The 17,961-nt window shown below is 42.1% G+C and overlaps 2 long non-coding RNA genes across 2 annotated transcripts; both read left to right on the top strand.

Moving 5' to 3' along the window:
• The first annotated feature begins 1,663 nt into the window (after positions 1–1,663).
• Positions 1,664–3,395, top strand: LOC127136956 (uncharacterized). The gene is made up of 2 exons (XR_007808693.1): positions 1,664–2,573; positions 2,681–3,395. It is a non-coding gene; the product is annotated as an uncharacterized LOC127136956 (long non-coding RNA).
• A 12,492-nt stretch (positions 3,396–15,887) lies between these two features.
• On the top strand, positions 15,888–17,702 carry LOC127136963 (uncharacterized). The gene is made up of 2 exons (XR_007808694.1): positions 15,888–16,880; positions 16,988–17,702. It is a non-coding gene; the product is annotated as an uncharacterized LOC127136963 (long non-coding RNA).
• The last annotated feature ends 259 nt before the right edge of the window (positions 17,703–17,961 follow it).

Below are 17,961 nucleotides of genomic sequence, written 5' to 3'. Positions count from 1 at the left end.
GGATAATGTTTGTTTATGTTTTAGGAAAGCTCAAGCAAGAAAGGAAGTCCTATACGAAGGAACCGTGCTACCTTAATTGTCATGCAAACGAGACTACGCGGAGTCTAGCAAACCTAGGGGATACAATCACACCACACAAACATATACAGCATGAAATAAACACACCAACAAGGGGCTCAAACATCAGGGTTAGGCTTTAGTCGAGGGGTCATATCAACCTCAACAAACAAGCCTCTGTATCGGGGTCAAGTTAGCTCTTAACCTTGCCATTGAGGGGCTAAGGTGAAGCTAGATGAAAGGTGATGAGGGGTGTGCCTCATTGCTTCTATCTCAGGTCCGAGAGAGCATGTAAATATAAGAATGTGGGGGAGTTCAGAAAGATGGAACTCTTTCCCCGATTGGACTCGATAGATCTTGGGCTTGGATCTCAATGCTACAACCATGTAATGGGAGCAAGGAGAAGACTCACAGAATAGTGGGGGATAGATTGCTTATCCCTACCTTCCACCAATTGCCTTATTTAAAGGACTTTCACCTGCTTGGCACGAAAAATAAACAACCACAATCATTGCCTCTTAAGGAGGACTTCAGACAGTTTTGCCCGGCCCGGTAACAGCCGGGTCTCCAGACTACATGAAGAAGAAAGTTATACCTCAGTGCAAATTGCTTATCAAGCAAAGCAAAGCAATATTAGCAACTTAATGTACCTGTGTAAATAGCTAACCAGTCAGTACACAATTCAAACAAACAATCAACAGTCAATATCACACAAACAGACAAATCCAATCAGACAACAATGAGCGATCCATGAACACAAGTGAATCCCCCCTTAAGGCCTACAAAACACACAACTGTTAGCCAACAACAACAAATGGTTAAGCTCAAATGAAGGAGCATCATCACTCATGGAGATGTATTCTTGAACCTGAAATCACAATTCAAATGATAAGTCCAAACCACTAGGTCGAAGCCTAGGGTCAAAAGAGGATAAAAAATCCAAAACAGAAGCTCAAACTCCACATGAAGCTCATTTAATCAAATACTAACATGTCCTAAAATTAAGGGAGCATGCAAGATTGAATTATCTCTAAGCCTAGGGGTAGAACGGTCATTTCACAATTAGAGAGTAATATCTATACATGAAAATTCTAATTATATCTAAACTAGATTTAACATTTCTAAAATTATTTCTAACATATTCTAATCCTAAAATTATTTCTAATCACTTTCTAATTAAATTCTAACCAAATTTTAATGCCTAATTAAAATTCTAAAAAACCAATTTCCTAAAATTCTATTAGACTAATCTAATCCATATTCTAAAATCCTAAAAGTTTAATCTAGGTTTAATATTCCTAAGACTATTTAATTCTAATGACTAATTAACTCTAAAATTCCAAACTAAACTAATTAACCTAAATTAACTCTAACAAATACAAGTTAATCCTAATATGTCCTAATCATTAACAGTAACTAACAATTATCCTCCTAATCACATCTAGTTATTTCTAAGAAATCTATTAGACTATTCTAGAATTATTTCTAATTATCTAATTATTCTAATTATCTAAACTACTCCTAATATCAATTAATTCTAATAACATTTCCAATTAATTCTAAACTATCTAATTATTCTAACATTTCTAATTATCATAATTCTAAACTAATCATAAAGATATTCAGAACCAATTATGAACTAAATTCTAGAGTTACTCCTAAAATATCTAAACTATCTTCTAATCCCTAAACCACACCTTAATTAACTATATCCTAATTAACTAGACCACACCTATCAACTACACTGTAATCTAATTGATATCACTTATACACTACCGCACAAATCCAGCAACAGGCTGAAGGAAACAAACAACCGAAACAAAAAAAGAGAAAAGTGCTTAATGGATAAGTAGCAACACGTTTTCAACCACCACGACTCCGTTTCACCACGAACCTAGGTTCCATCCCCGTTCGGCCGCGCCGGAGTTCTTCACCGACGGCAGCGGAACTCCTACAAACACGACCTCCACACGGCCAAACTCACTGCGATTCCCTTAATCCAAATCCACTGTTGATCCAACCTAATCTCTATTCGAAAATGCAAACCGAAGCAAAAGTTCTCACGAACCCTAGATTGAATATCCCCAAATCCGGTCCTCATACGGAGGTAATCGAGCTTGCAAGTTTGGGAGAATCATTCACTGGATCCATATTTGCACAATGATAATCAACGCGAGTAAAATCGGTGGAGTTTCACATACCTTCGTCGTCGACGGTGACGCACGCGGCGGACGGCGTTTGGATACTGATGCGGTACAAAACAATCGCTTGTCTACTCTCCTATTCTTCGTCTACTCCAATCTTCCTCGCCGTTCCCTGGTACTTTGAATCGTGGCGCTTACGTATCTTGACTTGTAATCGTGGAAGGCGCGGTTCGATTGTTGGATTCGAGAAGATTCACTGAAGCAAGGGACACCATGGATTGAGGACGGAATCAAGGTCCAGCAAGAACAGCCGATGAATTCGCCGGCAAAGATGACCGATGTAACGACGAGGTTAGCGGAAGTTCGTCTCAGGTATTTTCTTGGTGCTCTCTCTCTTTCTTCGCCTTATCTTCCTTCTCCTACTCGCGGTTCTGTTCTGATCCTTTCTTCTCCCTGCGTTTTCCGTGTTTTGGTTGCAGAGACTAAGGCGGAGTGGATTCTAGCTCAACCGATCAAAGCTTCAACGTGGAGCTTTGATGGCTTTGTCTCAGAGCTTTGGTAAGGGTGGAATGGTGGTGAAGATGCGGAATAGAAGATGGAAACTGGAAGAAACAGGTTGAGAGTGATGATTGAAGAGGAGTTCTTGGAGGGGGTTGTGGGGTTTTCTGTTAGAGGTTGGTTAGAGGTTTGCTTAGGTTGGAAGAATGTAGAGAAGGTTGTGTAGGGGATGTATGGAGGTTCGCGTGCATGGAAGGTTGCAGGTTTGGTTAGGGTGAAGAAACTTTGGTTGAATGGTGATGGCGGTGGTAGAAGAAACTGGTGAATTGTTGAATTATGGGAAAGATGATGGAAGAAACTTGGATTGAAGATGGAGGATGGTTCTTATAGGAGAGTAAGGTTAGAGAGATGGTTGGTTATGGAGTTTTGGAGATTTTGATGAAGGTGATGGTGAATTAAAAAACGGTTACGGTGGTTGAAGGATTGGAAGAGTTTGTGATGGTGGAGGAATGGAAGAAGATGGAGGACGAAGAAACGAGAGGTTAGAGGATGAAAAAGCTTCCTCCAATTTCTGTTATTTTTCTGTTATGGATCCTCTCTCCTTTCTGTTATGACTTTGCACTATTTATACTCATACAAGAATGAAGATTTCTGTTATTTCATTATGCAGGAAATTAATTTTGATTTTATGCAGAATTTTGTTTTGATTTTAATGCAGGATTTTGGTTGTACTTGATGCAGAATTTTGATGCTGAATTTTATGATGCAGAATTTTATGCAGAATTTTATGCAGAAAAGAATTTTTGTAATGCTGAATTTTGATGATGCAGAATTTTAATGCTGTTTTATGCAGAATTTTGGATGTGTTGCTGTTAAATGCAATGCAGAATTTTATGCAGAATTTGAAAATGCAATGCAGAGTTTTTTAGTGCAGAATTTTGTTTCAATGCAGAATTTTGTTAAAAGTTTAATGCAGAATTTTGTTAAGAGTTTAAATGCAGAATTTTGTTAAGAGTTTAAATGCAGAATTTTTGTTTATGAAAATGCAGAATTTTGGTTTTTGTACAAATGGATATGGGTATGATTGGATAATGGCAATTGGTTTTAAACGGATAAACTAAATTGGATATGATTTGTGTTGAGTATTGGATAAAATGGATTATGGTAAAAAAAATGGATATGAAATTGGATAATGATTAAATTGGAATAAAAGTGGTTTTGAGGGATATGGAATTTTCAAGATGAGATATGGATATGAAAAAATGGTTAATGGGATAAACTTGTGGGCTTAACAAAAGGAAATGAATGGGCTCAATGCAATCACGATTATGTTTCCACAACCAAATCAACTTTCCAGTAATCAACTAGGATCATCCAACTCAACTTGAATTTCCAAGATTAATTTGAGAAAAGAACAAAATGATTTCTAACCTCAAACCCTTCAAGATAAGTATTTGTAATGACAAATGAACTTCTTTGGGACATGAAGGAAGCGTCTCAACCCATCTCTCCACCTCCTAGCCCTCAGTTGACTTACAGTTGACTTTTATGGGCCTCAGATGACTTGGTCATGCACTGTGGACTTTGAGCCTTCAACACTTGGCCAAAACGCATCAGAAAGAACCTTGGATCACGTAAGCCCTCTAGAACACCCACAGACCTTTTCCATCATGAAAATCCCTTGCTCTCTTGCACAGATGACTTCTTCTGATCAGTCTTGACTGATGAAATACAATGCACTATGCAATGTGAATGCAATGTTAATGACCTAAAAATGAAATGAATGTACAAATGGGAGGTGCAAATTTGAGGTGCTACAGCTGCCCCTATTCAATCAGCTGGGAACCCGAATGGATGAGAGCAACGGCTGTCAGACTTTCAGGGTAAACAGGGATTGAATACCAAGTACCGTAGAATTTGCACACTGCTGGGAATTTTTTTTGTTTTCTTCTTTCCTTTCAAAAGCACATCCAGACATCGACACACGATGAATGGGAACAGAAATCATCTCAACTAGATGCCAACGGACAACTAGGAAACACTCAACGTTTACCAAAACCAACGGAGAGGTAACTCAACTCTACTGGGGATAACCAGGAAAGGATACAACCATACGTCAGCGGACGTAATGGGAAAAACTCAACGTTTACCAAAACCAACGGAGAGGTAACCAATCATTAATGAATGACTGGAAGGATAGTGATACAACCATACGTCAGCGGACGAAATGGGAAAGACTCAACGTTTACCAAGACCAACGGAGAGGTAACCAGACATCATAGGATGAATGGGAAGGATAGTGATACAACCATACGTCAGCGGACGAAATGGGAAAGACTCAACGTTTACCAAGACCAACGGAGAGGTAACCAGACATCATAGGATGAATGGGAAGGATAGTGATACAACCATACGTCAGCGGACGAAATGGGAAAGACTCAACGTTTACCAAGACCAACGGAGAGGTAACCAGACATCATAGGATGAATGGGAAGGGAGATACAACCATACGTCAGCGGACGAAATGGGAAAGACTCAACGTTTACCAAGACCAACGGAGAGGTAACCAGACATCATAGGATGAATGGGAAGGATAGTGATACAACCATACGTCAGCGGACGAAATGGGAAAGACTCAACGTTTACCAAGACCAACGGAGAGGTAACCAGACATCATAGGATGAATGGGAAGGATAGTGATACAACCATACGTCAGCGGACGAAATGGGAAAGACTCAACGTTTACCAAGACCAACGGAGAGGTAACCAGACATCATAGGATGAATGGGAAGGATAGTGATACAACCATACGTCAGCGGACGAAATGGGAAAGACTCAACGTTTACCAAGACCAACGGAGAGGTAACCAGACATCATAGGATGAATGGGAAGACTCGACCAGACGTCATAGGACGAAAGGGAAACTCAACGTTTATCGACACCAACGGAGAAGGAGAAAACTCACCCAGACGTCATAGGACGAAAGGGAGACTCAACGTTTATCGACACCAACGGAGAAGGAGAAAACTCAGCCAAACGTCATAGGACGAAAGGGAGACTCAACGTTTATCGACACCAACGGAGAAGGAGGAAACTCAGCCAAGACGTCATAGGACGAAAGGGAGACTCAACGTTTATCGACACCAACGGAGAAGGAGAAAACTCAGCCAAGACGTCATAGGACGAAAGGGAGACTCAACCAGACGTCATCGGACGAAAGGGAGAAGGAGAAAACTCAGCCAGACGTCATAGGACGAAAGGGAGACTCAACCAGACGTCATCGGACGAAAAGGAGAAGGAGAAAACTCAGCCAGACGTCATAGGACGAAAGGGAGACTCAACCAGACGTCATCGGACGAAAGGGAGAAGGAGAAAACTCAGCCAGACGTCATAGGACGAAAGGGAGACTCAACCAGACGTCATCGGACGAAAGGGAGAAGGAGAAAACTCAGCCAGACGTCATAGGACGAAAGGGAGAAGGAGAAAGCCACTTCACGAGGGAAAGGCACCACAACCGGAAACCGAATAGGACGTCTACTGGGAATTCTGGTTGGGAAATCAACCAGACATTAATGAATGAATGGGAATAGGGTATACAATCAGACGTTCTCGGACGAATGAGAAAAACTCGACGTTTATCGAAACCAACGGGGAGGTAAATCCACTTGGGGAAAGGTACAACTAGACGTCATAGGACGAATAGGAAAAACTCGACGTTTATCGACACCAACGGAGAGGAGAAAACTCTGAGGGGAATCATATGGTATTACCAAATGATCTGTAGGGAACAAGCAACTATACGTCATCGGACGCATAGGAAAAACTCGACGTTTATCGACACCAACGGAGAGGAGAAAACTCTGAGGGGAATCATATGGTATTACCAAATGATCTGTAGGGAACAAGCAACTATACGTCATCGGACGCATAGGAAAAACTCGACGTTTATCGACACCAACGGAGAGGAGGTTCAACTGGGGACGACCCTGTGGGGAAAGACATCAACTATACGCCAACGGACGCATAGGAAAAACTCGACGTTTATCGACACCAACGGAGAGGAGGAAACTTCACTAGGGAAGAGGAGGACGCAACCAAATCATCAACGGATGATAGGGAAAAACTCGACGTTTATCGACACCAACGGAGAGGAGGGAACTCTTCTAGGGAGAGTGAGAACACAACCAAATCATCAACGGATAATTGGGAAAAACTCGACGTTTATCGACACCAACGGAGAGGAGGAACCTTCTAGGGAAGGGACGACGTTACGAACATCGAAAGATGATGTTTACTGACATCAAAGAAGACCAGACACTACGCATGACTGGGAAAGCACCGAAAGATGGTGTTTACCGACACCAAAGAAGACCAGACACTACGCATGACTGGGAAATCACCGAAAGATGGTGTTTACCGACACCAAAGAAATAACACACGCGGGTGCTAACGGGATACTGACATCTACAAGATGGCAGGGCAAGGCTACACACTTGCAGGGGATCTCACCGGGGAACAAGGTCACGACAGCGAGCCAACAGGAAGGAACACCAAGGATACCGGGTTGTAGGTATGAAACAGGTGACCGACCAAACGTGAATTGGTTGTGTTCAAAAACACTCAACATCCTGAAGAGGGCTAGAAAAGCAGTCTTGTTAGAGGATGGACATTCAATTCCACAAGGAATACGAATCTTACTCGACTGGGGAGGACGACTTCGACCCAAGAGCGCATGAGACATATCACCTATAGCCGTCAAAACGTAGATTACATACTCGCATGGAAGATTATCCATAACCGGATTGGTTGTTAAATGGATAAATCAACCGACATCATCCTGAAGAGAGCAAAGGCAAACTTGTTAAAGGATGGACATTCGATTCCACGAGGAATACGAATCTTACTCTGCTGGAGAAAGCAATCAAGAGACTGACCAGAGAGTGCATGAGATATATCATCTATAGCCGTCGAAACGTAGATAATACACTCGCATGGAAGATTATCCATAACCGGGTGGGTTGTTAAATGGATAAACGACCGAAAAGAAAGGCATCAGGGTACCAGGAATAGGTATGCAAAAGATGACCAATCAAAAGGGGATAAAGTTGCTAACTCGGAGCAAATATCCTAAAGGAAGGAGAAGACCCACTGGGGACAATACTGCTTGATCAAGGCGAGTATCCAGAGGGGAAAAGAATATCAATACCGCAAACTGGGTACTGATAACTGCAAAGAGGGGATTACATCTACCGGTTAGTAGGCAGAAAACCACGGAAAAGTAACCAGTCATCGATAAGATGAGCACACAGGGTTAACTCCACCAAGGGGATGAAAGTGGGATTTTACAACTACCAATTTGTAGGTAGAAAACCACAAAGATAGGACTTACAACTACCGGGTTGTAGGTAGAAGCCAACAAACAGAATGAACCACAAAGGCTACCCCTGCTAGGGGATGAAAGTGGGATTTTACAACCACCGGTTGGGTAGAAAACCACAAAGATAGGACTTACAACTACCGGTTTGTAGGTAGAAGCCCACAAATTCCGCTGAGGATAAGATGAATGAGTACCGGTTAGTGAGCCACTATTCATTCATGCCCCAGGGCAACACAAGAGACAGTCAACAAGAAGCCAATTTAGGATCGATCCAAAAAGGCAAACTGAATCAAGACTCATCCTAATGAGGAAAGAACTCAATAGGGAAAACCCATCCCATTAGGGAGGGAACGGAAGCAACCGTCATCCACGAGGATGTATCTCAGTGGGGAAATGGCAGGAAAGGATGGACACTTTCTGCTTAAGGGGTAGACTCTACATGGAGAGATCAGACACACCCACATCTACTAGGAGGCTACTGGGTAGAACCAGGTTTTTCTTTCACCAACGGATGAGGAAATAAACCTCTCTGGGGGTACCAATCCTGAGTGCCGTCAGAGCAACTGTAGCAAAAGCACTGCACAGACGTCGAACAAGAAGCTGCCTCTACCGGGGAGACGGTCTGATCGGGTTAACACATGAATGCATATGTTTGAATTTTTCTATGGCGTAATGCTCCATATTGAATGGAAATGCTACGCGTTTTGAGGATGCAATGATCACTACATGCAAAATGCAAAATGAATGAAAGCCCCGCTAGGGAGCCCACTGATCAGATACTCCAACTCTGTGGGGAGACTTTGCTGAGGAAATCTGCTTGATGAAAACTCTGTAGGGAGAGCACTGACTTCTCACTCATGCTGGAGAACAGAGATACCAAGAATCAGCCAGATCTTTGGTGAAAATAGATAAGCATCGATGAAGTTCCTCATGTCAACCACTCTGCTGAGGACCTACCTGAGAAAATGACGGAATACTGAGACGTCAATCCTCCAAATACTGAATCGTTGCAGAAAAGCATTCGTGCCAGGGAGAGGAGAAGACTGCTCTGCTGGAGAGACGAAAATTGAAGTCTTCAGTACACCTACTGCTTGAGAACTGGCCCACGATAATGTCCAAAACAACAACCTTGCTGGGGATGCCCCACGATAGGGCTCAAACAACACTATATTAGGGATGCCCCACCATAGGGCTAACAGAGACTTGGAGAAAACATGTTGCACTGTCGGGGACGTGAAGATGAACAACTTCAACCAACACTGCACTGAGCAACCTCGCTGAGGAGAGACCATGAAAAGGTTCTACAGGACAAAGATACAGTTATGCTCGAGATACGAACGACTGTCTTACCCGTCGGTAATCATACCACCCTTGGGAGAGCACTGCGGGTCTCCTAGGTATCCTTTCATCATTGTGAATGTTCACTTTGTTTAAGAACAATTTTGTGAAAAATTTTGTTTATTTTGAAAACAATGATACTTTATCAATTAAAACATGCAAAACATTTGTTGAGTTGAAACAAATAAGAGTGCAAATAATGGGGTAAAAGCTCAAATCGATGTGATGGAATGGTAGTCTGCAAAGGGCGAGACTCCATAGATCTGTACAAGTTTGAAATCGGTGATATATATTGGAGAGGGCTACATTGAACATAATGACCTTTCCTCTACCATTCTGAATCTCGATGTATTCGGAGCTTCGGTCGACGACGCATAGAGAATTCCTGGCGGATGACAGATATAGAACACGGTCTTGTCAAGATGCAGTTACTTGCCAAATCCCTAATTTTTGCCTAGATTGCCCCGGTGTGAGGTGCTCAATCTAGCGAGATGCAAATTCTTTTTTCAATGTCTCTAACTTTTGCCTGGATCGCCCTTTCGGGTTTTCAATCCACCGAGACGCTCCTTTTTGCCTAAGTTACCCTTTGGGGTGTTCAACTTAGCGAGCTGTTTTGCTTTTTTTTGTTTAGGCTAAGTATTTCTTGACTGCATCTGGATTCACAGGACGAGTGAACTTCTTCATCCATTGCTGTAAGTGTCAAAGCACCGCCTGAAAAGGCTCTCTTGAAAACATATGGACGTTCATAGCTTGGAGTCCACTTGCCCCTGGAATCGGGCACGAAAGACAAGACTTTCTTGAGCATAGGGTCTTCTTCTCGGAACTCGAGACTTGACCTCCTGGTTGAATGCTTTCATCATTCTCTGCTGATATAACTGACCATGACACCTGGCAGTTAATCTCTTCTTTTCGATCGAATTCAGCATCAGTCAACTTGGGACTTTGAGGGTGCTATTTTTCCTTTGTTTTTTCTTTTGATTTTGCTTTTATTTCTTTTGATTTCTTTTGCACCCTTTCTTTCTTTGTTTTTTTTTTTGATTGATTTTTTCTTGATGCCCCAGTTGGCTGTTCTGCTGATTCTCGAGATGCAGCTGAGTGATCTTCTTTTCTTGCTCAAGAAGTCGGGAAATCTCGTCAGGAATCCCTTCAACATCATCTTCTTCTACTTCGAATACAGGGAATTCAAAATTGGGAGATGACGTCCGATCATTATGTTCAATGGGTTTGAGAAACAACCTGCATAATGATTTCGATATGAAAAACTTTTTGGAAAACAAATAAGACAATCGTTATGCAGATGAAAATATTGCTTTTATTCCTGTTTTTAGGGTTTTTTGTGATCACCAATTTCATGCAAAAAGCGAAAAGGGAAAACAATTGGAAAAACAAATGTTTAACATGCATTTACTTGAATGAAAATATCATTGCACAAAATGTTGCCAACAATGTCATCACTTCTCCTTTTGGCATGGGAGAAGGGTTTTTAAACAAAGTGATTATTACTCTGACTTATGAACAACTGTAGGAACGCCCACAGTGACCCAATTGTGATAGATCCCACCAGGGATAACAACTGTCAGAATCTCTTGCATTAGTAGCTTCTGCTTTTGATCAACCCTCTTTGTTGAAGACCTCAGGAAAAAAGCCAACGCCAGCCCGCGACTTGTTATCTTCAAGCTTGATTAACACGGGGACCCAAGTCTTCAAAGTTCAGAATACCTGACTACACGAGGTCTTGAACCTTCATTTTCAACTGAAAGCAACTATCCACATCATGACCAGGAGCACCCGAATGATACACACAATGCTGCTCAGGCCTATACCACCACCGAGGGTTGACGGGTATAGCCGGCGGGTCTCTGGGAGTAATCAAGTTCCGCTCTATCAACGAGGGATACAGCTCTGCGTAAGACATAGGGATCGGATCAAAAATGACCCTCTTCCTCTCATTACTTGTATCGGCTTGATTATCATAGGGAGGCTGGTAAGTCTGCTGTTGTGGACGATGTTGCTGATGTTGATACCGCTGAGTTGGCCTTCCCTGTTGCTGTTGGGTTGCTGGAATAGTCACAGCGGCAGCTTGACGATATTGTCCTCTGTTTGCACTTCTCCGACGGTGCACAGCATTTGTTTCACTTTCTCCCCTTTTGGGTGCCCCAGAGAATGACTTCTTAGAATTCAATGAACTTGAAGAGCCACGATGGCGAACCGGAGTACGGGTTGCTCTGACATTAACAGTCTCTGTAGCAAGAGGCTGTCCATTGATTATGATACCCCTCAAATCATCGTCCACGTTGTAGTTGTTGACGGGAATAGTGACAGCAGCAATTTGATCATTAACGGGGACCCCCTCTGGTGAAGCACGACTGGGTGGCTGAATCATGGCTTCCTGTCTCTGGGCTAAGGCTCGTAGCTCCTCTTGCCCCTGAACGACCCCTTGCATCATGGTCATGAACTGGGCCATGTTTGCCCTCATCTCAGCCAACTTAGTCTGAACCTGATCCATACCCCTCTGATGATTCGATCTGGTTGCTGTGCGGACGATGATCAACAATCCTGTCTCAGACAGGAGCCAGAGTGAGAAGTCCGAACTAGAACACCTGTTATGCAACATGTTATGATTATGATGCTAATGCCTATGATGCACATGATAATGATCATTTCTCAGGCCTTCAAAGAGCCTGATTCATCTTCGAAAAAAAAACAATCTGCAGCAACGGCACAGTATACAAGAGCAATGAGTACCGAGTGAAACCAACAATTTCATCTGTAAATGAGCACCCGGATCTATCAGTGAACAGACTCTGGAATGTATCTGAGAAATGATATGCATGCAGAGATCATTTTTTTTTCTCTTTTTTCAAGTTTTTTATTGATCCTTTTTTTTTTGTTGATTGCGTTTCTTTTGAAAAATAAACATGCTATGATGCACATGATGCAGACACGACTGGCAAGCTGTGCATATCTGGACACAGGATCGAAGCTTCGGCTCGAACTCTGATCACAACCATCTAAAACCCCAAAGTCAACTGGTCAACTGTCATCTGAACCCAATCTGAGGAACCGAGTCACCAACGGAGCAACCTTAAATTCAGCCCAGGGATCCGAAATAAACGGAACCCTCTGATCAATACCGGGGTCAAACCTCCGGCGTCCAGAAATAACGATCCATAAATCCGACTTATAAATATGACTCTGATCAACGAAACCAAAAGTCACCATCAAAGTCACCATCAGAACATGCATCTGTAAGAATCACCCTCCCCTCACAGGTAAATTCTAATCAGGTCATCCTAAGGCGGATAATAGTCTCGACAATCGGGCAAAGATACTCAATGGGTTTGCCCTTTCGGGTGTGCCATTGTAGCTCTCTTAAGATCGTCTAAACCAAAGATCTGGGAATGAACGGTCACCAGAGTCAGCAGTTCAGATGAAGTAACTCAACCAAAGTGGAATATTCCACAATGGAAAGCACTATCAGATGAACCTCGTCCGGCTTGTGGTATGTCACGTTACAACATCATGCTGATTTAGCAAATGAGGAACGTGAGACCCACACTAATCCTAGGTGTATACTCGGGCCTGGGTTTTAGCCCCACTCAGAACACCCACCCTAAAACAACAGAACCACCTGCGGAAGAAGATGGCAACATGACAGAATGATGCATGCAAGTATTTAATGCAAATATAAACAATGGTTAGTATAATAAATGCAATAAATAAACAATACAAGCAACCAAAGCCCTAACCTAGAGAGCGCTAGGAGAGACTCGCTTAGGGAAGAAGGACCAGCATAGGTCAACTTCTCTAATACTCCCCAGCAGAGTCGCCAGCTGTCGCATTACGCGAAAAATCGGCGGGAAAACAAGAACAACAGAGCCGCCACCGTGCGTTATTTATCCCAAAAGAGGGAAAGGAAACGCTCAGAGTAAACCTGGAAAAGACGTGGTCTCGCGACCAAAGAGAATGGGATCGGGAGTCGGTTATGCGAAGGGAAGGTATTAGCACCCCTACGCATCCGTCGTACTCGACGGGATCCACGCACAATAGGAAGGAAAATGGTTGCTAAAAACACTGCTCACACACACACACTGGCTGAAAGAGACACAAGAAAACAAACAAGACAGACTCGGCAGGACATCGCATCCTGGGCCTACTTAGTCTATCAGGCATAGACATCAGAGTCTAAGTAGTTCGGATTGGGGAAACGACACATGCTCGCTAGGATATCGCATCCTATGCATACGTATCTTCTTGGACGAAGAAGAATCAGAGCATTCGTAGCTCGGTTAACACGCACACAAACAAACACAGGCAAAGGCAAACGTGGAGCCTGAATGCCAATCAATGGGCTTACATCAGCATCCAAACTAAAACACACACAAGGAGGCAAACGTGGAGCCTGAATGCCAATCACTGGGCTTACATCAGCATCCGAACCAAACAAAACCCACACTGGAACCCGAACGCCACTCGATGGACTTACATCAGCTTCCAAGCACACAACAAGACACAGGATGTGGAATGCCAATCGCTGGGCTTACATCCACCTCCTAACACCCACACAGGAAGAAGAAGGGTCTCGATTGCAACTAGGGCAAGAGAAGAGGAAGGTCTCAATCGCAACGAGGGCGAGAGAAGAGAAGGTCTCAATCGCAACGAGGGCGAGAGAAGAGAATTAGTGTTAGTTGTTAGTCAAACTCGACAAGACATCGCATCTCGTGCCTACGTATCTCATCTGGACATGAGAATCAGAGTTGCCGTAGTTCGGCTAAACTATTCCTGTTGGTTTGTGTTTTTTAAGTGGACAACGTCACTACGCAATCTACCTGATGCTCGACCTTTGGAGACTTACTCACCTGTAGCAGAAGGAGTTGACGTATCCTTAAGAGGGGATAATGTTTGTTTATGTTTTAGGAAAGCTCAAGCAAGAAAGGAAGTCCTATACGAAGGAACCGTGCTACCTTAATTGTCATGCAAACGAGACTACGCGGAGTCTAGCAAACCTAGGGGATACAATCACACCACACAAACATATACAACATGAAATAAACACACCAACAAGGGGCTCAAACATCAGGGTTAGGCTTTAGTCGAGGGGTCATATCAACCTCAACAAACAAGCCTCTGTATCGGGGTCAAGTTAGCTCTTAACCTTGCCATTGAGGGGCTAAGGTGAAGCTAGATGAAAGGTGATGAGGGGTGTGCCTCATTGCTTCTATCTCAGGTCCGAGAGAGCATGTAAATATAAGAATGTGGGGGAGTTCAGAAAGATGGAACTCTTTCCCCGATTGGACTCGATAGATCTTGGGCTTGGATCTCAATGCTACAACCATGTAATGGGAGCAAGGAGAAGACTCACAGAATAGTGGGGGATAGATTGCTTATCCCTACCTTCCACCAATTGCCTTATTTAAAGGACTTTCACCTGCTTGGCACGAAAAATAAACAACCACAATCATTGCCTCTTAAGGAGGACTTCAGACAGTTTTGCCCGGCCCGGTAACAGCCGGGTCTCCAGACTACATGAAGAAGAAAGTTATACCTCAGTGCAAATTGCTTATCAAGCAAAGCAAAGCAATATTAGCAACTTAATGTACCTGTGTAAATAGCTAACCAGTCAGTACACAATTCAAACAAACAATCAACAGTCAATATCACACAAACAGACAAATCCAATCAGACAACAATGAGCGATCCATGAACACAAGTGAATCCCCCCTTAAGGCCTACAAAACACACAACTGTTAGCCAACAACAACAAATGGTTAAGCTCAAATGAAGGAGCATCATCACTCATGGAGATGTATTCTTGAACCTGAAATCACAATTCAAATGATAAGTCCAAACCACTAGGTCGAAGCCTAGGGTCAAAAGAGGATAAAAAATCCAAAACAGAAGCTCAAACTCCACATGAAGCTCATTTAATCAAATACTAACATGTCCTAAAATTAAGGGAGCATGCAAGATTGAATTATCTCTAAGCCTAGGGGTAGAACGGTCATTTCACAATTAGAGAGTAATATCTATACATGAAAATTCTAATTATATCTAAACTAGATTTAACATTTCTAAAATTATTTCTAACATATTCTAATCCTAAAATTATTTCTAATCACTTTCTAATTAAATTCTAACCAAATTTTAATGCCTAATTAAAATTCTAAAAAACCAATTTCCTAAAATTCTATTAGACTAATCTAATCCATATTCTAAAATCCTAAAAGTTTAATCTAGGTTTAATATTCCTAAGACTATTTAATTCTAATGACTAATTAACTCTAAAATTCCAAACTAAACTAATTAACCTAAATTAACTCTAACAAATACAAGTTAATCCTAATATGTCCTAATCATTAACAGTAACTAACAATTATCCTCCTAATCACATCTAGTTATTTCTAAGAAATCTATTAGACTATTCTAGAATTATTTCTAATTATCTAATTATTCTAATTATCTAAACTACTCCTAATATCAATTAATTCTAATAACATTTCCAATTAATTCTAAACTATCTAATTATTCTAACATTTCTAATTATCATAATTCTAAACTAATCATAAAGATATTCAGAACCAATTATGAACTAAATTCTAGAGTTACTCCTAAAATATCTAAACTATCTTCTAATCCCTAAACCACACCTTAATTAACTATATCCTAATTAACTAGACCACACCTATCAACTACACTGTAATCTAATTGATATCACTTATACACTACCGCACAAATCCAGCAACAGGCTGAAGGAAACAAACAACCGAAACAAAAAAAGAGAAAAGTGCTTAATGGATAAGTAGCAACACGTTTTCAACCACCACGACTCCGTTTCACCACGAACCTAGGTTCCATCCCCGTTCGGCCGCGCCGGAGTTCTTCACCGACGGCAGCGGAACTCCTACAAACACGACCTCCACACGGCCAAACTCACTGCGATTCCCTTAATCCAAATCCACTGTTGATCCAACCTAATCTCTATTCGAAAATGCAAACCGAAGCAAAAGTTCTCACGAACCCTAGATTGAATATCCCCAAATCCGGTCCTCATACGGAGGTAATCGAGCTTGCAAGTTTGGGAGAATCATTCACTGGATCCATATTTGCACAATGATAATCAACGCGAGTAAAATCGGTGGAGTTTCACATACCTTCGTCGTCGACGGTGACGCACGCGGCGGACGGCGTTTGGATACTGATGCGGTACAAAACAATCGCTTGTCTACTCTCCTATTCTTCGTCTACTCCAATCTTCCTCGCCGTTCCCTGGTACTTTGAATCGTGGCGCTTACGTATCTTGACTTGTAATCGTGGAAGGCGCGGTTCGATTGTTGGATTCGAGAAGATTCACTGAAGCAAGGGACACCATGGATTGAGGACGGAATCAAGGTCCAGCAAGAACAGCCGATGAATTCGCCGGCAAAGATGACCGATGTAACGACGAGGTTAGCGGAAGTTCGTCTCAGGTATTTTCTTGGTGCTCTCTCTCTTTCTTCGCCTTATCTTCCTTCTCCTACTCGCGGTTCTGTTCTGATCCTTTCTTCTCCCTGCGTTTTCCGTGTTTTGGTTGCAGAGACTAAGGCGGAGTGGATTCTAGCTCAACCGATCAAAGCTTCAACGTGGAGCTTTGATGGCTTTGTCTCAGAGCTTTGGTAAGGGTGGAATGGTGGTGAAGATGCGGAATAGAAGATGGAAACTGGAAGAAACAGGTTGAGAGTGATGATTGAAGAGGAGTTCTTGGAGGGGGTTGTGGGGTTTTCTGTTAGAGGTTGGTTAGAGGTTTGCTTAGGTTGGAAGAATGTAGAGAAGGTTGTGTAGGGGATGTATGGAGGTTCGCGTGCATGGAAGGTTGCAGGTTTGGTTAGGGTGAAGAAACTTTGGTTGAATGGTGATGGCGGTGGTAGAAGAAACTGGTGAATTGTTGAATTATGGGAAAGATGATGGAAGAAACTTGGATTGAAGATGGAGGATGGTTCTTATAGGAGAGTAAGGTTAGAGAGATGGTTGGTTATGGAGTTTTGGAGATTTTGATGAAGGTGATGGTGAATTAAAAAACGGTTACGGTGGTTGAAGGATTGGAAGAGTTTGTGATGGTGGAGGAATGGAAGAAGATGGAGGACGAAGAAACGAGAGGTTAGAGGATGAAAAAGCTTCCTCCAATTTCTGTTATTTTTCTGTTATGGATCCTCTCTCCTTTCTGTTATGACTTTGCACTATTTATACTCATACAAGAATGAAGATTTCTGTTATTTCATTATGCAGGAAATTAATTTTGATTTTATGCAGAATTTTGTTTTGATTTTAATGCAGGATTTTGGTTGTACTTGATGCAGAATTTTGATGCTGAATTTTATGATGCAGAATTTTATGCAGAATTTTATGCAGAAAAGAATTTTTGTAATGCTGAATTTTGATGATGCAGAATTTTAATGCTGTTTTATGCAGAATTTTGGATGTGTTGCTGTTAAATGCAATGCAGAATTTTATGCAGAATTTGAAAATGCAATGCAGAGTTTTTTAGTGCAGAATTTTGTTTCAATGCAGAAT

This window comes from Lathyrus oleraceus, chromosome 1, assembly GCF_024323335.1.
Source record: "Lathyrus oleraceus cultivar Zhongwan6 chromosome 1, CAAS_Psat_ZW6_1.0, whole genome shotgun sequence".
NCBI lineage: Eukaryota > Viridiplantae > Streptophyta > Magnoliopsida > Fabales > Fabaceae > Lathyrus > Lathyrus oleraceus.
The sequence above is the reverse complement of the archived record's forward strand: the minus strand, read 5'-3'. Positions and strand labels throughout refer to the sequence as shown.